The sequence below is a fragment of the Protopterus annectens genome, chromosome 11.part0, assembly GCF_019279795.1.
Source record: "Protopterus annectens isolate FY-2018-M chromosome 11.part0, PAN1.0, whole genome shotgun sequence".
Lineage (NCBI taxonomy): Eukaryota > Metazoa > Chordata > Ceratodontiformes > Protopteridae > Protopterus > Protopterus annectens.
This window is the reverse complement of record NC_056745.1, coordinates 1197367512-1197392810: the sequence shown is the minus strand read 5'-3', so window position 1 is coordinate 1197392810 and position 25299 is coordinate 1197367512. Positions and strand designations below refer to the sequence as shown.

Genomic DNA, 25299 nt, shown 5'->3' with positions numbered 1-25299 from the left:
ACACATTCCGGCTAGGCTTACAAATGCCTTCGGGCAGACAGCCTAGTACCTACCTATGAAGAAGAACTATTTTACCTTTTACTTCAGCCCTCATAACAGTAGTATTGGGGGGGGGGGGATTCTTCAGTTTTGATGTTAGGTTTGAGACACTTTTCTTATAGAACAAGGAAGTTTCGGGAGTTATGAGTTGGAGGTCAGTCAACTTATTGCCTCTGCTTCTGATGCTAATGTTATAGAGAGAGAGAGAACTGGATCTCTTTTGATGTTTTGGGGGAAGGCAAAATGGGTCTATATCACTTGATTGAAACACCAATTCAGGGAATACCTATTTATTGACCCCTATTCAATGAACTTCCTTTTATCAAACACACAAATCAATTAACTTTTTTCCCCAAGACACTTGAGTTATTTGGCCATGTGGACATTTGCCATTTTCCCACTGTAGTGTGACTTCAGAGTTAGTATATAAAATTGGGAAGGATGGCACTGCCCCGTCTGGTGGGTTTGTTATACTGTGGTGTGTATCTCTCAGTATGTTGGCCTATTAAATTAGTGCCCTGCAAAAACATTCACTGATTTGATTGATTGATTGATAAAAGGGTAGTTCACTGAATAGGGGGTCAATGAATAGGTATTTGCTGAACTGGTATTTTGATAAAGTGATATATACCCAGGCGAAATTGTGGTTTCTAGAAACAAAGGAAACAAAGAACCTGAATGCTACATAACAGTTATGAAGAAAAGTATCAAAGCACTGCCTTAATTTTAATTTTGGACCTTATTTAGGTGTTGTATGAGTGCTTTCTATAAGCTAAAGATTTTGGTTTGTAGAAATGTAATATCATGGAGGGTGGATGAGATGGAAAAATGGGTACAGGTTTGATTTGGAGGAGTTTTTTTGATTAGTGCAGGAGATAAGTATAATGGTGGGGGGGGAGGAATTTTGCTAGCAGGTAATATTAGCAAGAGCTGAGTGTAGAAAGAGTGGTAAGGATGGGTATTTTTTTTATAAAATAAGGTGTATGTGTTAGAGAGTGAATTAGAATTGAGATGAAATATGTAGAACGATGTATTTATTAGGACAGAAGAGAGAAGGGATGGGTCAAGGTAGGAGGCAGTCAGCAGAGGGAGTAGATTAGTTACATAGTAAAAAAAACTGGCAAACTTTTTTCTAATGGTGTTAATTTGTTATATTTGCTGCAATGAGGTATGAAGAAATGTATGAATGCTGCATGTTCTTAATAATAGCAACATAATGAGAGACTTGGGAAGGTTAAGGAAGTGGATGGAATAACATGATAAAAAAGATGTTTTATTGGCTAGGTTAAATGTTACTCTTATGTAAGGGATTGGACATGTTGTTATAAAAGTAGACAAACCCTGGGAGTAGCAGGTGTTGGGTGAAAATCTTCCCTTCCCAAACAACCAGCAGTCAATCAGTGTGTATACTGCCCACAGCAAATCAGAAGAGAGGTCACAATTAGCCAATTTCACTACTAAAATTAAAACTTTTATTAGATAAGTTAACAATCTATAATGGTAGAAATTGCAGAAGGTAGTAGAAAGAGCACCTGCACATCTTAATACTATCCTCTCATTCATTCACATCGCAGACAAAAACCTACAGCTCACACTACTGGGCAGAGTACTTTGTTACAGAAATGTCAAAGGATGAAGTCATTATTTTAGTTACCTCATTTGATAGTTCTGGGGCACAGCAACATTACATCAGGAGGCAAGAAGGAAGTTTGGTACTACTGAGAACATCTCATTGTTAACAATTACAACTGTCCTCTTTATAGTGGCAAGATGAGAAGGCATTAAAATACTAATTAAACAAGTTCTGAAGACTTTAAGAATTTTGGGCCAATTCAGATTTATTAATATTGTGTATAAATTAAACACCAGCTGACCCAGTTTACTATAAAGAAGATAAATTCCATTTGTATAAATCATTTTGCAATTCATACTGAAGGCTTAAGACTTAAATAGGCAGAGGTGGAAACAGATGACTGCAGCAGAGATCAGTATTTTATATATATATATATATATATATATATATATATATATATATATACATACACACACATATATATATATATATATATATATATATATATATATATATATATATATATATATATACATACATATACACACATACATACATATATACACACACACACATATATTGTGGGACTGGGTGCTAATGTGTTAAAAGAGGAAGAAATAAAATAAAATAACTCTACTTACAATAATGTCCTGCTGCATAAAGTAAAGTAAGGTAATAAATATCAATGTAGCTGCTTTAACATCTGCAAAGGTGACAAGAGATTAGTTATGGTAAGCTTGTGTTTATCATATAAAATGTTTTTAGAATATTAAGGAACTCTCTAGAATGTTGTAGTTAACTTAATATTTTAGATGTTTGGGGAATATTTTAAGCAGAACTGCAACTGTTAATTTTTCCTCAGTAATGACTGGACTTAAATATGGCCTGCGAATAATAGGACATGCTGGAGGGACATATTTATCTCCCAGCAACTGCCACATCTTTGGAACAGGCTACCAATATATGTGAAACAGAGCACCTTTATGGCTTTGTTCAAGAGGAACCTGGACAAGTGGATGGGGCACCGTAAATTCTTATTGGGGATAGTGCCCACAACCCTCCTGGACATGGGCAGTCATTACTAAATGCAATATTAGGTATTGACTAGTCCTGCTGTGGTATTATATTGGGTTGAAATGGCTAGACTTAAAATGGCCTCCAGGTCGATAGCCTAGTAATCTCCTATGATCCTATGTTCCTATGGAGGGCAGTGCTAAAAGGTAGCCTTATCTGTGTATCTTAATAGGATATTTTTAGAGATGTGTGCCTTCTGGAAGATTTAAAAAAAAATCTAGTAATATCTTTTATAACTGTGAATAGTCATGTAGATGTGAGTACTAATATTGCAGTGCCCATTTGATTGCTAATTATTTGGTGCATTTTAAGGGCGGATAAGGGTTCTACACTCCTAAGTATGTCCTCCTTTGTATGTGATGCCTAGCAACTATGAACTTGTTGTCAGTTTAGTCATTTCCTATTGCAATATTAACCAGTTTACCAATTTATTTAATGTAATATAGGCAATTAATTCTTCAAGGGCAACAGGCACTGAATTTGTAGATGAAACATTAGATGTAAAGTTGTTTGCCAGTGGTAATCTCCTCATTAGTTACAGATTTCTTTAATGTGGAATTGTTCAGATTATATCCTTTCTGTCGAGATGGTTTGTATGGAGTGATATTGGTGAATTGTAATGATAGATGTCTGAGTAGCCTTTTATGGCTGAAATTTTCTGAAATGGGTGGTTTTGTCATTGGTTTATACATTTTGTTTCTTTGCTTATTAAACGAATGCTTAAAACTACAAATTTAAAACGCATTCTAACAAGTGGTGCTGTATTACATAAGGAATATAATTTAATGCAATCAGGAAGTTGAATCATAGAACAAATGCATGTATGCATGGCTGTAAAAATGTTTGCAAGGAGTCTGTTTTGAAAACAGCCAAATTGTAAACTTAATCCTCCAATGACCAGATGCATTTTCTATAAATATGGGTTTTCATGCAATTTCAGTGGCAGAGAATTTTACTGTTCATGCTAAGCCTGTTTTCACTGCAAGATTGTATTGTTTATCAAATGGCTGTCTGTGTTTGTGCTATTCTAGCTTAAGCTTCTGTACACAGGGAGGAGAGAGGTTGCTATTCTACTTTCCAGAGCTGTAAGGTTTGCTCACCTACCCAGAGTAAATTAAACTGTTTAGATTAACCTAAACAACCCTTTGAACCAAGGCACATAGGCTTCTATTTTCTGAAGACATGACTTTTACAGAAAAGTATGTGTGAAGGAGCAACAGATAAAGCAGGTTTATTAAAGGAAATTTCCATCTTCACTTGCAATTTAAACTACATTACAAGGTATCCTTTTCTTCTATGCATTTAAATAATTAAAGGAAATGACTGGACTGGCTTTTTTGGGGAATGAATGACTGGAGTGGATTTTTTGGGGAGTGACCTACCTGTGGGTGTGGCTTGTAGGGAAGTATGACATGGGTAGGGCTTAAGGGGCACCAGAGCACTACTTCGCCTAGGGCGCCATATCAGCTAAGGCTGGCCCTGCTCTAATCACACTTTAAAACTAATAATCATTTTAACGAAAGGAACAAAAATGCATTCACTTATTAATCAAAGACGAGCTCTCTGTCCATGTGTCCAGCTTTCACATGAGGCAAACGAGATCTGGGGGTGGCTCAGACAGGACAGGAAATTGTGGGTAGGGGAGGAGGCTGAGCTCTCAGATCCAATCAGATCAGACTACCCACATGTTGAGTCAGACAAAAAAAAAAAAAACACATCAGACCTTCAGGTTCTATGAGGTACCTATAGCCTTATCAGGCTTCTTGGGAGCTGGAGGCTGGTAATTGGGGCAAAAGCATCCAAGAAGGCCTCTAGAAATGAAAGTAAATGTCAGGATGTACCACAAGCAAGGGATAGCATCTCTTTAGTACGTCAGTCACTTGGTTGAATTCCCAATCAGAAATGTTGAATCATTTTAATGATGGTCTCCCAAAAGAAATTTCTCAGAGGTTGAGTCAGAGGACAAGGTGTCTTCTTCAAAAGTAAGCTGTCCGGGGGAATGAAATATATGATAAGCAAGTTAAGAAGTCTATCTGAACTAGATTCCTCTTCAGATGGAGATTCATGTTGTCTCTCCTGTTAGTGGTGGGGGCTTGGGCCAAGTGAAGGAACGGAAAGAAAAGATGGGGGTTTTCAAAGATAAAATGGTCTTGTACAGGCCCTATGAACATCCAAACCAGTCCTTTTTCTTGTGACATCTGAGTAGGAGAAAAATGTCTGGATTTTTGTTTCTGTTTCTTTGGGGTGACATCAACCCTCATTAAGAGTTACAGGTCAGAACCCAAATGGACCTTGATCACAAAGTCAGGCATCATACCATCCTCTGGCAGGGAAGTGGTAGTGGGCTTCTGAAAAAGGTCAAACTGCAAATTCCTGCAGCATCTCAGCAAGAGCATCTGAATCAGACTAGGCAGTAGAAGGTTCAGGCCTAGTTTTCATAGGTTGGTACTAGGCTATCGCCCCTAGGACCTATACAAGCCTAGCCATAACAATTTCCTGGCTATTTCTACTTAGTGGACCCCTGTCTAGCAGGGCGACTGACATGATCCCTGGGGTGAATTTCCCCATCTCCCATCCAATCATCGAGGTTCCTTTTGAAGAGGGCCAAAGAGGCGCTCTGCTTGACATGTATGGGCAGTCTATTCCAGACTCTGGGGAGTGTCTGGGTCAAGAACCTATCCCTCCAGCATGTTTTGTTCATTGTGATGACAAGGTTTAGATGCCTGGAGTGTGCATCTCTGAGGGATTGGGATTTCTTTAAGTGTAACATGGCCTTGTATGTTAAGCAGAGATCGCCTTGGAGTAGACGACATGTGACAAGAGTTCCAGAAAGAAAAGTTGTGTAAAGTCTTACCATAACCATAGATGTCCTTCTCTTCCATGTTGCAGTATTCTGAATATGGGTTTATCCCTTCAGTCTCGCGTACATACGGCCAGTATTCAAAAACTTCCAGTCCCTCTATGGTGAATCAGACATCAGGCAAGGCAAAGAAACATGGGTCATAAAAGTGACGTCGGCACACCAGTCCTCAGAAGAGTAGCCCCATTCATTGCCAGTCCTGTAAGGGAAATGCTACATCATTGCCATCCAGAAAGGGAAGAAATGTAGCAGATGAGAGGGGAAGGTGTGTGGGAAGAAATACTGCAACATGGAAGAGATTATGGTAAGATTTTACACCAACTTTTCTATGTCCTTCTATTCCCATGTTGCAGTATTCTGCATGTGGGTGTGCCAAAGTTCATGGAGGTTGGGGTGGTGTGGTCTAGAAATAGATTCCAGGAATCCATGCAGGATAGCCCTGGCAAAACCTGCCCTGGACCTGTAGATGAAGTCAAGCTTGTAGTGTTCGGTGAAGGTGTGGACTGATGTCCAAGTAGCAGCATCCAGAATAGAAGGGGTATCCAAACCCTTGAAGAAGGCTTCTGAAGATGCCATTGCTCTAGTGGAATGAGTTTTTACTCCCCTTGCAGGGTCTTGCCATGAAACTGGTAGCAAAAGGTAATGGCTTTTGACATCCAAGTAGAAATAGTCTGCTTGGTAACTGCCTTACCCAGGATGAAAGGATACAAATAGCTGGTCTGCCCATCTGATAGCCTTGGTGTTGTGCAGGTAAAATCTGATCTGTCTATGCATGTCCAAGGAATGCAGCACTTTCTCACTGTCTCCCTGTGGGTTATGGAAGAAAACAGGTGGCTGAATGGCCTGATTTAGGGACCTGTCGTTGACTACTTTGGGCATGAAGGACGGATTTGTCCTAAGGGTAACCATCTTTGTGGAAAAATAGAAAGGGTGGTGTAGCCATAAGGGCTTGTAGTTCAGATACTCTCCTGGTTGAGGTAAGAGCCACCAGCATGATAGTTTTCCAGATGCAGTGCTTTAAGGAGGCCTTATTTGCTGGCTCAAAGGGAGGTAGCATAAGCTTCTCTAACACATAGTTGAGGTCCCAAGGAGGGGGAATGGATTTCCTTGGAGGCCTAAGGTGTAGAACTCCTTTAAGGAAAAGTTTGCAAGGTAGTAGAGAAGCAATAGGGGGGGGGGTCTAGAGGTAAGCAGGCAGAAATAGCAGACAGATGGGCCTTTAATGGACGAGTAAGCCAGTCCTGACTGCAGCAGCTCACACAAATAGGACAGCACTAAGGGAGGTTTGTTAAGAAGCGGATCCAGCTGTTTTTTGTAACACCAAATAGTGAATCATTTCTGCTTACAGAGATACAATTTCCGGGTATTAGATTTCCTGGCCTCCTGCAAGACAACAAGCATGTCCTCATTGTAAAGGTGCATAAATGGAATCAGAACGGAAGATCGGTGGAGCATCTGCCACTGTGGATGGATTAATGATCCCTTGTTTTGTCTGAGGAGGTGTACTCTGGGTGGGGGGGTAACTTGTAATGAATGCCCTGGGACACATGAAGAAGTAAGGGGAACCAGTGCTGTCTGGGCCAGTAGGGAGTCACCAACAAGATTTATGGACTGTCCTGCTGCATTTTCAGCAGGGTTTTCTGAATGATAGGGAACGGGGGAAATGCATACAGATATTTCACCTTCCAGGATACTGAGAAGGTATCTGTTGCCAGTGCCTGTGGTTCTGGTGCCCTGGTGCAAAACCCAGGAAGTTGCCTGCTGAGGGAGGAGGCGAACAGTTCTACTTGAGGTATAGCCCACTTGTGAACCAGATCCAAGACCACCTCTCTGTGCAGCACCCATTCGTGGTTGTTTGTGCTGGTTCTGCTCAACAAATCTGCCCGTTTGTTGTGAAGGGAAGGGATGTAGGTCGCTCGTGGACAAGATTCCCTGTGAGGTAGACAACTCCAAAACCAAGAGAGTTAGCCTGCATAGCAGGTAGGACCTGGTCCCTCCTTGCTTGTTGATCTACCACAGTACAGCGGTGTTGTCTGTGTATATCAGAGGAGTCCCCTGTAAGACGAAAGGTTGGAATGCCTGTAGGGCTAGTAGGATTGCCCTAATTTCTCTAGCAGTGATATGTTCTGATTTTAGGTGATCCGGCCACAAGCCCTGCACCTGTCTTAGTCGCTGAGTAGCTCCCCAGCCCAGGTCCAAGGCATCTGTGTGTATGACCTGGGTGGGTTGTGGTGGTTGTAGTGGGAGTCCTGTGTTACTTTGTACCTGGTCCCACCACCAAAGTACCTCCTTTTTTAAGCAGGGAAGAAATAGTACAGTGTGCTCAAAGGGCTGGTTGTGTTGTTTCCAGACTGAGTAAAGATACCACTGCAGCTTCATCATGTGGAGCCTTGCTAAAGGTACCATGGGTAAAACGGCTGCCATGTAACGGTACAGTTGTGTACACTTACCATAAATGTAGATGTTAAGAGTGTATTCACTGTTGCAGTCATCACATTTGGGTTATCTGCCTGCAGGTAGCCCTCAGTCAGCCTGAATACCAGAGTCTTGGGATTTCTGTGTCGGATGCTGTCACTTCTTCCATGACATCAGGTTGTCACGGGTATAAAACATCAGTTTTTCTTGCCCCAGATGTCAGGTGCCCTCACAATAGGAAGCAATTACATGGTATGGAACACCCCCAGCAAAAAGCAAATACAAATGATAGAAGACATGCCAAACAAAAAAGATAGGTAAAAGTAAAGAGAAGTCAGGGGGCTGGAGGAAGGGTAACCAGGACTGCAACAGTGAATACACTAACATATACATTTATGGTAAGTGTACACAACTGTACTATTTTCTTCATGCTTCACTGTTGCAGTCATCACATTTGGGTTGATTCCCAAAGCTAAGGAAGGGTGGAGGTAGTTAAGGAGCATTAGGGCTAGAAATCAGGCCCTGTAAGACTGCTGTGGCAAATACAGCTCTGGATTTAGAAAAGACAGGCAAGTGGTAATGCTTGGTGAAAGTATGTACAAAGCTCCAGGTTGCAGCTCCCATGACATCCCTGGTAGGGACTCCACTGAGAAAAGCAGTAGAGGTAGATGCAGCCCTAGTGGAATGTGTTCTTAATTCCCTGTGGGGTAGGTTTTCCATGGTGCTTGTAGCAGAAATGGGTGCAGTGTGCTATCCATTTGGAAATGGTTTGCTTTGAAATGGCCTTCCCCTCTGCCACTGCAGCAAAGCTGACTAGCAGCTGGTCAGATTTTCTGAGAGGCTTAGTCCTGTCCAAATAGAATCTAAGCTGTCTGTGCACGTCCAGAGAATGCAGTATCCTTTCCCCTTTATTTTGAGGATTAGGAAAAAAAGTAGGCAAATGAATGGACTGGTTTAAAGCCACACTAGACACCACCTTGGGCATAAAGGATGGATTAGTCCTGAGGGGAAACCCTGCCCACATGGAAGATAATGAAGGGACCCACTGCCATAAGGGCCTCCAGTTCAAGACACTTTTCTTGTGATGGCTAGAAGTAAAGCTATTTTCCAAGAGAGGAATTTCAACTCTGTTGTAGCAGTCGGTTCAAAAGGGGGGGGGGGGTAAGTTTTTCCAATACAAAGTTAAGGTACCAGGCTAGAGTGGGAGCTCTCCTGGGGGGGGGTCTTAAATTTTTGGCTCCTCTAAGGAACTGTTTTACCAGAGGATGAGAGAAGAGGGGTGGCTCAGTATTATAATGAGCTGAGATAGCTGAGGCATGAATCTTAATTGAAGAGAGGGATAGGCCCTTGTGGATCATTTCTGTTAAGTAATCTAGTATATTAGGTAACTTGGGCACCATTGTGCCCATCCCCAAGATTGGCTCCACGGACAGTATCTTTTCCACTTTTCTGAATAGGATTTTCTAGTACTAGGCATCCTTGCCTCAAGAATGACATCCAGCACCTGCTTACTGCGGATTGCTAAAGGTGAGCTCAAGGGATTAGCCAGGCTGCAAGGTACAGAGTTTGACACTGAGGGTGCAGAATCTGGCCCGCCTGCTGGGACAGCAGGGAGGGGGTCTGAGGCAGGTGCCATGGTTGTAACACTGTCAGACTGCGCAAAAGAGGGTACCAGTGCTGGCGTAGAGAGTCTGGTGCAATCAGGACTGTCCTTATCTTGTCTTGCTTGATCTTTAGTAGAACCTTGGAGAGGAGAGGCAGAGGGGGAAAGGCATAGACTGAGAGGCCTTCCCAGGTAAAGGACAGGGCATCCACTTTCCAAGCTTGACTGTGGGAAGTTTTGGTGCAGTATTTGTGCAACTGATAGTTCTGAGGGGAGGCAAACAGGTCCACCTCTGGAGTCCCCCCCCCCCATCTGTTCCTCAAAAGCTTGAATATTTTGGGTTCCAGTTTCCATTCGTGTGGGTCCATAAGATTTCTGCTTAAGTAGTCTGCCAGTGAACTTAGTTTGCCTGGCAGGAATCGAGCTTGTAGGTGCACTTGGTTGCTCAAGGCTGTGTTCCACAAAGCCATGGCTAGTCTGCAGAGTGGGTAGGAATGGGTTCCCCCGTGCTTATGAACCACATAACTGTGGTGTTGTCTGTCTTTACCAATAGTTGTCCTGGAAGAATGAGGTCTTTGAAGACTGTCAGAGCATTCTGTACAGCTAACAATTCTTTCTGATTGATATGCAGGTGCATCTGCTTTGGGTTCCATTTGCCCTGAATGCACTGCCCTGCCATGTGAGCCCCCCATGCATAGTCTGATGTGTCTGTTAGGGTTTGGGTGGCAGGGGGTAGAGTGAAAGGGACTCCCTTGTTGTGGTTGCATGCCTCTGCCCACAAAAGGAACTCTGCCCTTATGAATTGTTTCCAGGTCCTGAGAATGTTGACACCATAGACTTTTTAGATACCATTGAAGTTTCCACAAATAAAATACCCTAGGGAAGCCAAGAATAAATGGATGACCAAGTAGGCTGCCTTAATAAAGGTACAGTGGGATGTCGGTGAAGAAGCTGGGCTACCGGTAAAGCCTTGAGAAAGGCTGTGCGTACCCGAGAGCTTGTGGTTGAAAGCTGAGTAAAGCCTTTAGAAAGGCTTCGTATACAGGTCGTAGTTCCGGCTGGTCAGGTCGCCTGCAGAAGGAACCGCTAGTGTGACAGCTAGAAATCAAAGATGAAACACACAGAAAAAACAGGCAAAACAATGTAAATGTGGCTCTGCTAAGGAGCTCTGCTCGCCGTGGTGGCAAAAAATCAGATTCTAGAAGGTCGTACTTTATTGAAGTATGACAGCTAGAAATCTTTACTCAGCCTTCAACCACAAGCGCTCTGGTACGCACAGCCTTTCTCAAGGCTTTACCGGTAGCCCAGCTTCTTCACAGACATCCCACCGTACCTTTATTAAGGCAGTCTACCTGGTCATACATTTATTCTTGGCTTCCCTAGGGTATTTTATTCGTGGACATTTTTCCTCCTCTGCATAGGAGCTTGAATACCCAGGTCCCACAGACAATCATTTTCCTGCTGGATACCATTGAAGTTTCCTCATATGCAGTCTTGCATATGGAATTAACAGAATGAAAGAGGCCATAAACCCAAAAGCTTGCAGTATTTTCCTTGCAGATAGCTGTGTTTTTGTCACCAGTAGGTTGTCAAATAAATTTGTTTCTCTGGAGTGAGGAATGCCATCTGGGAAGTTGTGTTCAGGCTTGCTCCCAGGAATACAATCTGTTGGCAAGGTACAAGGTGTGATTTCTTTTCACTGATAGTGTACCCCAGTGAGGTTAGAAGTCTCTTTACAAATGCCAGGTGCTGTAATAGCAAGTCCTGACTTTTTGCCCGAATCAGACAATCGTCCAAGTATGGGTAAAGAAATACTTCTCTGCCTGCAAAATGCAATGGCTGGAGCTAGGCACTTTGTGAATATCCTGGGCGCAGTAGATAAGCCAAAGGGAAGTGCAGAGAACTGATAGTGCATAGAGCCTGCCCTGAAGCATAGATATTTCCTGCAATATTCCCTTATGGGGATGTGCAGGTAAGCTTCTTTTAAGTCTAGGATTGCCAGCCAGGAATCCTTGGCTAGCATAGGAAGCAGCTGGAGGAGAGTTAGCATTTTGAATTTTGGAACCACCAGAAAGGTGTTGAGTATAGACAGATCCAGGACAGGACGCCAGGAGTTTTCTTTTCTGGGAACCAGGAACAGTCTTGAATAAAAGTCTTGTCCCCTTTGTTATGCTGGGACAGGTTGAACAGCCTTGATGCTGAGGAGAGAGAGTACTTGCTTTTGGGCCTCTGTCCACTGGTTTGGGGGGAGGTCTGGCCATCCACTTAGGGTTGAGAGTGAGTGGAAGTGAAATCTGTATCCTAGGGAATCAATGTTTAAAACCCATTTGTCTTGGGTAATGTATTCCCAGTTTTTTGCATGCAGGGTGAACATCCCTCCTAAAGTACAAGTAGTTAAGCAAGGCTTGGAGGAGTTAAGGATAAGCCATTGTGCCATTTTTCCAAAGGGGGTGGCTTACTACTCCCTGCTTTGGACGTGGAAGCACCCCACTGCTTAGTTCTGTGCATAACCTGAGACTGAAGTCTTGGTGGTCTGCTGCCCCTGGGTTTGGACTGAGAAAGCCTGGAAAGGACTGGAAAGGACCAGTTCTTTGAAGGTCAATGCCTACTGAATCTAGGTGGCTGTACTTGTAAGAAATCTTTAACAGTTTGTACAGATTTAGCTTTTTCCTCCATCCTTTTGAGGACTTCTGCTTTATTGCCAAATAGACGCTCTTGGTTTAAGGGTGCATCCAGTAATTTTGCTTTTACATGATCTGGCAAGTTTTGTTCCTTAAGCCAAGCATGCCTTCTAAGTACAGAACCAGTGACAGCAGCCCTGCAAGATGCTTCTAAAGCATCAAAACCACACTGCAAAGGATGTTTACCAACTTGGTCAGCAGAATGCATTGACTCTTGCAAATCGTCGTGTTCTGCACAGTCAGGAATCAATATCATTTTCTGTTCAATTAGCCCCATAATATGCTGCTGATACTTTAGCATATGAAAATGGCAATTTAAAGCCCTAATGGCCAGAGTAGCAGAGGTGTATACTTTCTTATCCCATCGGTCTAAAGCCCTAGAATCCCTGTCAGAAGGGGTAGGATTTTTGGCAGTAGTAGCTTTAATGCCTTTTGGTCCTTGGAAAATGGCCTCTAGATCCGCAGTAGGATTCTTGAAAAGGAATTTGTGAGAGTCAGATACTCTATAGTACCAGTCAGGTTTCATGGGAGCTGGAGGCAAAGTATCCATTGTAAGGCTGGATTCCAAGAAAACATAATCTACAATTTCCAGAACAGGAGGGATAGCTAGAGGCCTGTGCTGAGGTAGGTCTAAAAATTCCCAGAGTCTCTTTTTGGACTGAATAGTCCTGGCTTTCCCAGCAGAAATGCTCCCTAAGGGTATGCAAGGTTTCACCAAAAGAAAATCTTCTGGAGGGGAAGCACAAGGAATGGAATCCTCTGCATCAGAATGCTCATAGGTAGATAAGGGTATGCCCTGGTAATCAGAAGGAACAGAGATATCAGATTCCTGATCAGAAGAAAAATCAGTTCTAGGTCTCTTAGAGAGGGAAGGCTGGCTTCCCCCCTAATTAAAGTAATAAGGTCTTCAGCCATTCTAATCATTTGTTTTTGAGTCATGTGGGCCTGAGAATGTGCTTTGGTCGTCCGTTTCCTAGGCGTAGTGTGAACTTTAGGCCTGAGGAATTCGGTATTTTTGGCTTGAAACACAGTCGTCTGTTTAAATATGAAAAATCGGTAGGCCTGAATACACCCTCAGAAGCCAGTGCCTGCACAGCAGCTCCGGACCCATCCAAGGTAGAGACATCCGCAGGTTCCATAGTTGAAGAAGTATCTTGCGGCATACTGTACTCCAAATGGGTCTCAGTAGAGGTCTGCAAATCTGTAGAAGCGGGTATCAGGGGCTGCAAAAGCGCCTCGGAGTACCGGTGGACTGGCAACTAGCTTAACGGAAGTGTCGTCGGCAGTTTTGGACCTATGCGGTCTGTGTCTGTCTTTATCCTTACTCTTTTTGGAAGATCGGTAGTCGGATGGCTGAACAAAGCCATTTTGGAGTACGGAGATCGAGAGCGGAAGTATTTAGCTACAAAAATAGCTCAATGATGAACAGTTCAGGCGTTGAACAAGGCACAAAACTGACAGCGAGGGACGTCATGGTCTGGGCCTAAACAGGTGATGCAGTAAGAATGAAAATCTCTATGAGGTATTTGCTTTCCTCAGTCAAGACAATTATTAATTTTTTTCTGACATCGGTTAGAGCAAGAAAAAAGGATCCCCAATGGGATACTCATCTTTTAGAAGACTTCTGGTCTGAAACTCTAAAACAAATATTTCAGGAGTCGGCCGACCGGCACTTGCGAACTGCTTCTGCTTCGGGCACTGCACGGCAAGAAAGACTGATGTAATGGTGTCGGCTGCATTTTTTATACCCCTGACAACATGACGTCATGGAAGAAGTGACAGCATCTGACGCAGAAATCCCACGACTCTGGTATTTAGGCTGACTGAAGGCTACCTGCAGGCAGATTACCCAAACATAATGACTGCAACAGTGAAACACGAAGAACATCCAATAGTTTCAGGTACTGTCCTGCAGTTAACTGGGTCGACTGGAGCACCTTGAGGAGGTGGGTCTGACAGGGAGCTCACCTTTGGGGGTGGCAGGAAAGCCACCATGAGGTCTGTTCTTATTCTGCACCCCAGCAAGACAATATCCTGAGCTGCCTGGAGGTGGGATTTTGGCAGATTTATCTGGAATACAGGGAGTGCAATAAGGAGATCATCAGGTGTGGTAATCTTGTAGTATTTGTTGGTTGGGGGCCTGGATGAACATGTCATCCAGGGAGGGGAATATCTGTATCCCGTTTGTCCTGGCGTAGGCTACCACTGGAGCCAAAAATTTGGTAAAAGACTCTGGGTGCTGTGGAAAGACCAAAAGGCAATACAGAAAAATTGCCAATGAGAGGAGACCACTAAGAATCTTAAGTATTTCCTGTGGGAGGGTTTGATAGGGATGTGGAGGTAGGCATTCTTTATGTCTAGAGTAGCCATGAATCCCTGTGGAGTAATCAGGGAAAAAAGGGTAGGCAGGGTGAGCATTTTGAAGGAGAGTACCTTTAGGAAATTATTGAGGTAGGAAAGGTCCAGGATGGGTCTCATGGTCAGTCTTTTTTGGGGACCAAGAAGAGTCTTGAATAAAAACCTTTTCCTTTTGCAGATGGGGGAATTGACTGTATAGTGCCTGGTCTAGTAATGTCTGCAGCACTGGTTGGTTGTAAGAGGGGAAGTTGTTGTGAAGGGGGACAGTGAATGCCCTTCCATATGGGAGGAGACAACCAAGTCATGTAGTAGCCCTCTGAGGATAGACAGGACCCATTTGTCTTTGGTGATCTGGGTCCACAGAAGGAGACAATGAGAGAGGCGGGCAGACAGAGGCATGGTAGGCGAGGGAGGTTGAAGCAGAGGTGGCAAGTAGTCAGATGCTACCTGCTCTGTCCTGAAAGGAAGACCTCTGCCTAGATGCAGAAGGTGCTCTAGACATAGGAGGTTGTTTCCTGGTGTGTTTACGAGGTCTGGCACTGGGGTTAGGCCGGGATTGTTTTGTGATAAACTGTGTTTTAGAAGGACAGTTCCGGTGGAACTTAGGAATTGGTGAGACCAAGAGATGTTTGAGGTCCTGCATCTCTTTGCCCTTTTGTTGCAGTGATTTTAAAGAGGTCTGCTACTTTAGATCCACAAAATGCAGCATTATCCAGGGGTGCACTCATGAGCTTGGCCCTAAAATCATCTGGCAGGGGTTGTAGGCGCAGCCAGGAATATCAGCGTAGGGCAGATGCTGATGCTGCTGACCTAGCAGAGGATTCAGCAGCATCATAGCCACACCAATGGAGTAGCTGGTGACTTGAGATGCAAGAGCCAGAAGGGAGGACAGGGCTGTTTTGGCAGGGGAATCTGGAATATCTGCCAAATGTTTGGTGGCAGATTATAAAGGAGATAGGGTATACTTAGCCATATGGGTCTGATAATTGGCGACTTTAAAGGCCAATGTAGTAGAGGTACAAATCTTTTTCCCTATTCTCTCCATGGTCTTGCTGTCTTTGTCAGCAGGGAGAATGGTAGTTGTAGGTAATAACTTGGTGGCTTTGTCAGTAGCCACAGAGACAGTGGCTGGGTCAGCTGGGGGGCACTTGGAACAGGTGCTTAGCAGCATCAGGTACTTCGTACAGCCTATTTGGTCTGCGTGGAGCAGAAGGCTGACAGTCAGGATTAGTGGATGCTGAAGAAAATGCATCTAGGAAGGCTGGGAGGAACAACAGATGGCTAGGTGTTTTCATTTGAATGAGGTCATAATACCTCTTATGTACCTCAGACATTTCTGAGGAATCGCATTTGAAATGTTCCTTCAACCTGCTAATGGTCTCACTAAATGTTAAAACTTCCACTGGGGAATCAGGGTCCAGGGACTCTTCCTCAGATCCGTATTCCAAAGGAGATGAAAGTTGTGAATTGTAGGAGAGAGATTCTTCAGAGGAGTCTGAAAGGACCTCCTCATCCTTAGGAGGTTGGTCTGTATGCATGGGCCTAGGGCTTAGGAGAGGAGGAGGGGTGGAGGTGGAACAAGATGTAGGCCTCAATGCCATAAAGGCACTAAAGAGGCTCTGACTGAAGGTCTACCAGTCAGGCATGCATTCAGAAGAGGGAGTAATATGTTTTCTCTTCTCCCTTCTTTTTTAAAGGAATGGTGGCCGGTTTCCTAGAAACCACCGGGGACTATAAAGGAGCAGAGGTCTCAAATTGACTCCCCATGAATTGCTGCTTCCCCCATGGACGTGCTTTCGTCTGTGAATAGTGCAGTGTCCTCAGAGGTACCTGCGACCTCCACAGAAGTGGATCCGGAACCCGGTTCTGCAACCAGGCCTATGTTGGCCTCAGGCTGGGAGTCGGGCGGATGAGGCTCAGCAGAAGTCGAAGGCCATAAAGTTCTGGCCTTCTTCTTAGACAGTGCCGGGGGACGTCGACAGGACCTTCCATTCTAAGCATAAGAAGCTTCAGGCATTGATTCTCAAGATACAAATTTCAGCACGAATGCCTGGCAAATCAGGCAGGCCTTATAGTCGTGAGCTCTACCTAAACAGAACAAACACTTGTCGTGGGCGCCCTTATGAGGGATATGGCATCCACACTGATGCTTTCCCTTTCTGGATGACATTAACAAGCAATGTTACAATAAGGAAGGACTGAAAAAAGGTTCCCCACCGGGGTACTTATCTCAAGAACGATTGCAACGTCAGCTGTAGCAGGAACATCTGGCATACGAATGGTGGCTGAAAAGTTCTGAGGGCTGGTGTGTGCCAATGTCACTTTTATGGCCCACGTTCCTCCGCCTTGCCTGATGTCTGACACCACAGAGGGACTGAAAGCTTTTGAAAACTGGCCATACGTACATGAGACTGAAGGGATAAACCCATATGAAGAATACTGCAACATGGGAATAAAAGGACATCTACTACTTAGATGTGAGCAGGACATCAGAGGCTGAGGTTTTTGGCATTTTGGTTTGCATGAGGAGCTTCAGACGTTGGGTTTCCCAAGCATATATTTAAGATTAAGATAGAAGGCAGAGTACAGGGAGTTTAGGAACAAACAAATGGCAGATCTGATAATTCCTGTAATCGTGCTCAGCCCCTAGACAGAACACTGGGAGTTGGAGGTCCTTCTAAAAGGTATTTGCCTACCACAGTCAAACTTCCCACTCTTAACGGACATTAACAAATCTTTTGAGAAAGTAAAAGAAAAAAGAAGGTTCCCCAATGGAACCCTTGTCTAAGTGTAGGCAATGATAGCAGCCAACAACAATACAGAGAACAGACCAACAGAAGTGAGGATCCTGCATCAGGATTGGTGGCACGTTAGTCTGAGCATCTTACTCGCATACATCTGCTTATATACTCGTGTTCCCAAGAGCTGAGGTCACACGCTGGAAGTACAAGCATATAGGTTTTTGGCTTTCATGTCGGCTGGACATCAGATTACCTCAGCAAGATAACCCCATCAGTATTGAAATACTGAAACAGTAACCCAAGGAAGGACATCTAGAAAGCCAATCACTCAAACAACTTTGCAACCTTTTGCCCTAGTTTCAATGAACCAAAGAAAATATACAGCTGATCATCCTTTCTAAAGGGCTTGATCCTGTTCACATAATACCAATCTGAGACAGTCTGTGGACATCCATACAAAGCAGAAGATACTCTTCTTGGTTAGAATGCATAACACAAAGTTCAATAACAAAGTTTGGTATAAACAATTGAACAGTCTCCAAAAAAAACATTCCAATCACTGCAACCAGGAAAGAAATGAGTGTGCATACATGATCCACCTTCCCACTTCTTAGAGAAGGACCACAAACTGTATGCTTATACTGAAGTTCCACAATGGTCTTAAAAAATTTGACAATGTGAAAGAAAAAGAATCTCATGAGAGGGAGAAGCAGAAGATTTCTCAAGCCAAGGTAATTCCCCAGATATGGGATGGGGTAGTATTGGGGCATTGGGTGTTGGGAGCCCAGAGTCATTTTATAGACCGTCTCTATCCATAAGAGACATGGGCAGTACCCAGAGAGTGAATTTATGGCTCCTGATCCACTTATCCAAATTCTTTATTGAGAGAGTGAAGTACAGGCTTTGTTTTTACAAAGATGGGAAGCTTATGCCACAATGAGGTAACCTTTGGGATACAAATTTGTCTCTCCAGCAAGTTCTGTTAAGAGCCACAAACAAGGTTCAGGTCCATGGAACATGCAACTCGCATACAGTTTTTCTTGCGAATGTGCAACTTTTCATCAGGGTTGGATCAGTGAATGCCTTGTAGGTCAGGCATAAGTCACCTTTCAGCAAACAATATGAAATGGAGTAAAGGGATGGGGCCTTTAGCTGGTCCATATACCTTGTATTTTTTTTTTATAGTGAGACACTTCTGGGGCCACTGCAACTGGTGTAAGTGCCTGGTTAGGTACATGCAGAGGAGTACTGTGTTCCATTATGGGCCTGATGATGGCAGAGTACAATGGCACTATCACTTTCTTTGATCTTGATGCCATGCCTTTACTTCTAAGTAGAGCCACACAGAAGGTTTTTCTCACTACCATAGCTACCCGACGGCCAATGTTTAGGTTACCATCTAAACATGTTCCTAGGTCCCTCACCACTGGGTCTAGTTTTAGGGGTGTGCTATCAATATTAAAATTTGCAGGGATATCAGATTTCTTAAACAGTATGATTAAATGCTAAAAAATGCATAGTCTCAGACCATGGTTTTGGCACCAATCATTTGTCATTTTTAAGCCTGTTTGGAGAATGTTAACATAGCTTGTTGATTCGATGACTGTTCCCAGCTTACAGTCATCAGTGAACTTGGTAAGTCAGAGGCTCCCAACACTGGACTTCAATGTATATATTAAAAAGGATGGGTCTTAAAGTCTATATTAAACAGGAGGGGTCTTAAAATTGAGCCCAGTGGGATACCACTAGTAACAGATTTCTTACTGGAAGTCGATTCACTTGCAGAGGTATCAAAACCAAAATTTTCCATACAGCCACGCATCCAACATATGATGTAAGCCTGCAGGTTTAAAGATACATAAAAAGTGATGTACAAGTGTAAATCTTTAGACCTTCTAGGCCGTACACCTGAAGAGGCCTGAGAAGCAAAAGTAAATTGGCCAGTTAGGAGGAAAAAGGAATTAAGACAGTTACCTCCCTCGGTCCATGAGCGGAGAAGAGATAAGAATCAGAAAAGGGGGATGGTAGGGAGAGAAGGAATTCTGCAACAGTAATCAGCAGGAAATTTACTGTTATGGTAAGTTCTTACACAAATACATTATGTCCTTCCTTAGATCACTGTCAAAATACTTCAAAAAGGGTCAGTCAGACTGTTTCCTGCAGCAAAAAGGAAACAAAAATGGCACAAGCTACATAACTGAATGCAAAAGAAAAAAAATACAACACCTTTTAGGTATGCACTGGATCAACAAAATGAGCTCTGAAAAAGAGTCCAGAGCTGCTCAGTTGATGCTTGGAAAAATATGGAAGTCAGGCTGGAAGGGCAGAACTCTATCTACCTGCTGTAATTCTCATACATTATCATACTGTAGCAGTGACCTTGATGATGGAAAGATACATTTACAACCCTTACAGCCACATGTAATCACACCACAGCACTAATAAAAATGTTTCCCGATTTTTTCTGGCTATAAATTTGATGGTACTTCTAGTTGATGCCCAAGACAAATCCACAAAATTTATTTTCAAGATGGTTTACAAGTCCAAAAGAGGCTTCAACCTAGCAGCACTGTCTATAAAAATTACAGTCACAACTGGCAAAAGGAGGTAGGAGGACTCAAACTCATTGACAGCTCAGAGTTACAGGCAAAAGAATCTGTGAATCAGTTATTTGAGATGGATGCTGCAGTCTGAAGAAGTGACATTTGCTTCCGTATAATCCAGTGTTAATATGGTTGAAACAAAGTTCATTTTTAAGAAATTACTTGTATAGCAGTGGCACTGTAGTCACCTGACTTACTAAGCTCCATGGCTGGCAAAAGCAAAGGACTGTTAGTGTAAGTATATTTTGTTTTAACTTTTTGCATGAGATTATTAGTAATAGTCAAGCCTGGGCCCTAATAACCGCCCCATATCTGTCAGTATGTGCGGACACAAACTGTGTTGCCTCCACCCCCCCCCCCCCACCACCAACCCAAAACGCTCTTTTTTTTTTTTTTTTTTTGACTCCATACAGCTAGAGGCAGACCTCTCGCCAGGAGCAGCAGAACAGCCCTTCTCTAGCCAAAGTGCATTTGTACTTGCTTTGTTCTGATGCAGACAGACCTCTTAACGGACTACTGCAGCTTAACAGAAGTGTTTCATTTTTCAGAATTATTTTTCCTGAACTTTCTTACTAAATTAGCCAACTGTTCTTTTTGTTGCTCACTGCAGCATTTAACGTCTACTGTTCTTTCTGCAGCTGACTGGAGCTTAACCCTCTGCGGTTCTTTCTGTTGCTTTCCTATTCAGACAGGCATTTGTCTGGTAAACAAGGAGCTAATGTGTGCTGCCCAGAGTCTGACAAAAGACCAGCAAATGCCCAAACATGACATGAAGCTCTGCACTATCGCACTAAATGGATTGTTTACATCTTGCCTTTGAGTCATCTGGCCGCATTCACTCAGTTGTGCTATTACTGTACCACGACCACCACAACAGTTAAAGATTAAAAAAAAAAAAAAAAAAAGTGTGTGCGTGTGTGTGTGTATACAGAATTGCATGGTAGGATTACCTTTTTCCATTGTTCCTCTGTAGTCCCTGAACTTATAACGGATTAGTTCATTCTCTCTAAATGACGTGCTCTTTCTTACTCTGACCTTTGGGGCTCCTAAATACACTTGCCAGTCTCAGGTCAGCAAGGAACTTCAGTTTGTTTCATTCTGTTGCTGGATTTCAGCAACTCTGAGGCAGTGTACTAAGTGACTCATGCTTACTGACAAGTCAGCTACTCTTGCCTTTCACAAATCAAATATTTACACTTCTGATAACTTGTTTTCAGTCTGGAGACTGACCTCTCCACCACCTCAGTAAAAAGCTTACTCTTACAACACAACCACCTAAAAATATGGTTTACCTTCATATAGTTGAAAGCATATCCTTCGTATATGTGCAGATACACAAAGTTTCCACAAATTCCTTCCCACCGACTTCCCTAAAGTTAAAAAAAAAAAACAGCGGAAGTAGACATTTCACTCCACAGCTGATACAAGCACTACCACTGGTGAAAAAGGGAGCGAGATTTTGATAATCGGAACTTCAGTTTTCGCAGTTTTGCGAATTCGCAGTATGCAGTTCGTGGCAGCAGTTTCGAGGATGTGGCTGTTGGACATGTGATGGTAAAACAAAAATGCAGCAGTTATGGAGAGATTAAGAAATCACTGCACAGACCCTGGCCCACTGGCGCAGAAGGATAAAGCCCTAATCAAACCTTTGACATAATACTAAATCACTCTAATACATCCACACTTGCATAACCACTCTCATCTAAATTCAGTCCTGGGTCCTGGGTTCAAGTTTACATTTATAAGTATAGCCGAGGACTGAGACACACTTGGTAAGGTATTAGTAACAGGCTACTCTAAAGTTAGGTGCACTGATGCTTTACTCATACAGCTACTCAAGGATAGGGTTACGGTCTGCGGTTTCTTTAGTGTCAAAATTTGTGATATGAACAGAGCCCTTAGCTATCACTATAGTTCACATTAAGGTGAATAACTTTAGACACTCCACCCCAGGGAGATGCACATTGATATCTCTTAACTCTCCATCCACATGATGGAGGAGGGCAGGATCTTTGTCTTGTGAATAATTTGCCCAAGAATGATGCCACAATTTCAAATAAATAACAGATTTTGAACTGCCATATTAACTAGTATCATTCCCATAGGGATTCAATGCGTTTCAGCATGCAAAACAAGGACTTACAGGGCAGCCTACTTTGCCAGTGACAGCCTTCACATTTCTCCTCAATGTGTATGTATATTAACCAAGTCTCTATGCTCCCCAAGTGCTTTTTTTTTTTTTTTTTTTTTTTTTTTTATATAAATAGGACAGTCTGACCTAGCAATTTCTAATCCATTTTGTGTTCAGTTGGCTCTGTTGAATGAAGAGTCTGAATAATAAAATGCCTGGTCTGGAGGCTTTCCTAACACTAGGACACATGTCACATGTTGCTTAAAGAAACTTAGTATCTCTCGCCTGATAACACTCGCTCAGTATTAAGGTACTGCATCTATCCCTTATTCCAACCATCTGAGGGTGGCACAGTATCTAGCTTTATCTATTTTCATATTAAATTACACCCGATACTTCCACATTCTGAACTCCCTGATGCCCTAATCACTGAGGTCAAGTAGCAAATCACCAAGAACTAAAGAATTCCTACAAAGTCAATAGAGGGCCACATTGGAATCCAGTCTATTCGGATACCAAAGTCTATTAATCCCAGCACCTTAATTTTGCACGACCAACTACCTGTATATATCAACTAAGAGTCTTACATAAACAATAAATATGCTTAGTATTTCTGAGATTTACTTAATAAAAATCTGTGGATCAAGCTATCCAAGCTCCCGTGAGGGGATGACATAGTTGACCATGTCCTTATGAATTTTGCCTCCCAGACAACAAAAATCACACTAATCATAATCAAATCTTACCAACAGGCATGTTCCCTCAAAATTACTGCCAGCCAAAAGAACTACTCCAAAATCAACCTTATAACCTTGTCAGAAGGTCTGAAGAAAATCAAAGGTACATATATGTTCTTCAACCTGATGCTACAGCATTTACCAAAGACTTTTTATAACTATCTCAACCAATAAAACAAATAATTTGGTACTAATTAGGGATAAATATGGTGGGAAAATTGAAGGGCAAACCCAATGATGAAATGCAAAGAATCCTTATATCATGAAAAATATTACATACAGGACTACAATATCCTATATTGTTCAAACCTGGAACTGAATGGTAAAGCCACAGCTAATATTTGGCTAACAAGCATAACTCATTTTCCCTTCCCACTCACCAAGTTCCCTTACTAGAATCTCTAAATAGTGCACCTCTTATTACCACTATTAACCAGATCCCAAAAAATATTACTAAAACTAACAGCTCTATGGGCTTCCAAACTATGGTAGACTGCCTTATTGTTGAACTTCATTGTAAGCTTGTAATCTCAGCCTCCCCAACAGGGTATGTACAGTTATAGAAAATAGTGTGGTGTCTCTCCATAAGGGCAGCATTGCAAAAGACCCTGAAAACAATCTCACTGCTGTTACTTGTAATCTAATGCAGCACATCTTAAATTTCATCATTAATAACATTTGGAACAAACTCCTGACCCCAGTCAGTTAAATATCGCAAAGGACAAGTATTGTCTGCTGAACTTAGTTGAGTGAGATCCATTGGTAAAAAGCATGGACTGAATGACCACATCTCAACCTTGCTAAGGTTCTGATACAATTCCCCTTGACAGCATTATTGATGGCCTTATTAGCTAAGCTCCCTACATCGGTTTTCTGGACTGCAAGTTGGCTCCCCAAATCAAATTCTGGGAGAGAGAGTTGGTGGTATCATTTCACCTAGCAAACTAGTCATTAATGGAATACCTCAGAGTTATGTAATGGATCCCCTTTCTCTTCTAAATCTACTCGAGTATAAAAGCAAATGTATACGCCCTGGGATTCAGAAAGGCTTACAACATGCAAGCTTTACCTAGGAAGGCTTTCTTATTGAGATAAGCCTTTCTAATTCAGAAACTACTCTCCTGCTATGGTCTTTTTGTGGTGGTGGTTGCAAAGTGGAGACAGGACTCGTTGGGGAAGCAGCCAGATAATATGGTAGTCCAAGGGGAGCAGCAAATGCTAGTTACAGCCATGTGCTCTATCCCAGCAATAGTAGTAAGCTCTGGATAGATTCAGTAGAGCAATTTTTTTTTCTTTTGGAGGAAAAAAATGAACCTTTTTTATATAGCATTCACTCATTCACTGCTATGGAAATAGTCACAGCTCATGCTGTGTCTACAGTTAAGTAACCTGATGGGGTGGGTGTCTTTTCTCCATAAGATAGTGCATGGGGCCTTGTTTGTGGAGGTTTGGCTGTGTATGCAGGTGTGTGGTGGTGGACGTGCATGCACATGGAGGGTGCCTATGCTACCACTATGTGGACTGGTAGGGAGAATGCTAGCTTGATAAGGTCCAACAGTACAGTGTTTAATTCAGAGGTAGGGTAATTTTTCTCTGCAGCTTTACAGTATCCCAGAATTGCAAAGAGTTGAATCCTGCCTTCTCTGAGGTTTAGTTCAGATGGAACTACTCATGAGGAATAGAAAACTGCTCTAAAATGGTTACTTACCGTCATGAATATTAATCCTGAGAGAGACAATCTGTATAGCATAACAGATTTCTTTACAGGTTGGGAGGGTGGCATAAAGGTTAGGGTGTTAGTCTTACAAGCACAAGGTGCAGGGTTTGAGTCTCACAAGGGATAATTGGCTAGGCTTCAAATGGCTTGGAAGGGCAGTTAGCCTAGTACTAATCTATGAACCTACAGAGCAAGTTCAGCTGCTTTGCTAGCTACCGTCCAAGGCAACAGTACACATTTACAGTACAGTCTTAAAGCCAACTGCCTTTGACACAACAGCTGGAACAGTGGTGGTCTTCAAAACCTCATGCTGCAGGTCCCATGGCACATCAAGTATCATCAACAGTACTGCACAAGTTAAAGCCTGTAGCTACTAGCTATCACAACCTTAAACATTAGCAGTGTCGGCATACAGCACATACTCGGCAAAGCAATTTTTTTTTCCTTTGGAGGAAAAAATTAACACTCTTCAATAGCATTCACTCCAATGGCAGTAGCGACAGCTCATACTGTGAATAAGGCTAAATATGGCAGAGCCGAGGGTGTGGGAGTGGTTGTGTGGTTTTCACCCACAAGGGAGTGTATGGGCACTAGTTTGTGGATACTTGTCTGAGTTGTGACTGCATGTACACGCACACAGGAGGTGCCTATGCTACCATTCTGTGTGGCCCAGTAGGGAGAATACTAGTTTAATAAGGTCCAATAGCACAGTGCGAACACGACAAACTAGAACAGACTACAGAAAACATTAATTGTAGAAAAACTTA

The 25299-nt window shown here is 42.8% G+C and overlaps 1 protein-coding gene across 1 annotated transcript in view; it reads right to left on the bottom strand.

Moving 5' to 3' along the window:
- Window positions 1-25299, bottom strand: part of DLD (dihydrolipoamide dehydrogenase) — a 1015110-nt gene that overhangs the window by 898854 nt on the left and 90957 nt on the right. The gene's annotated exons all lie outside the window — the stretch shown is intronic.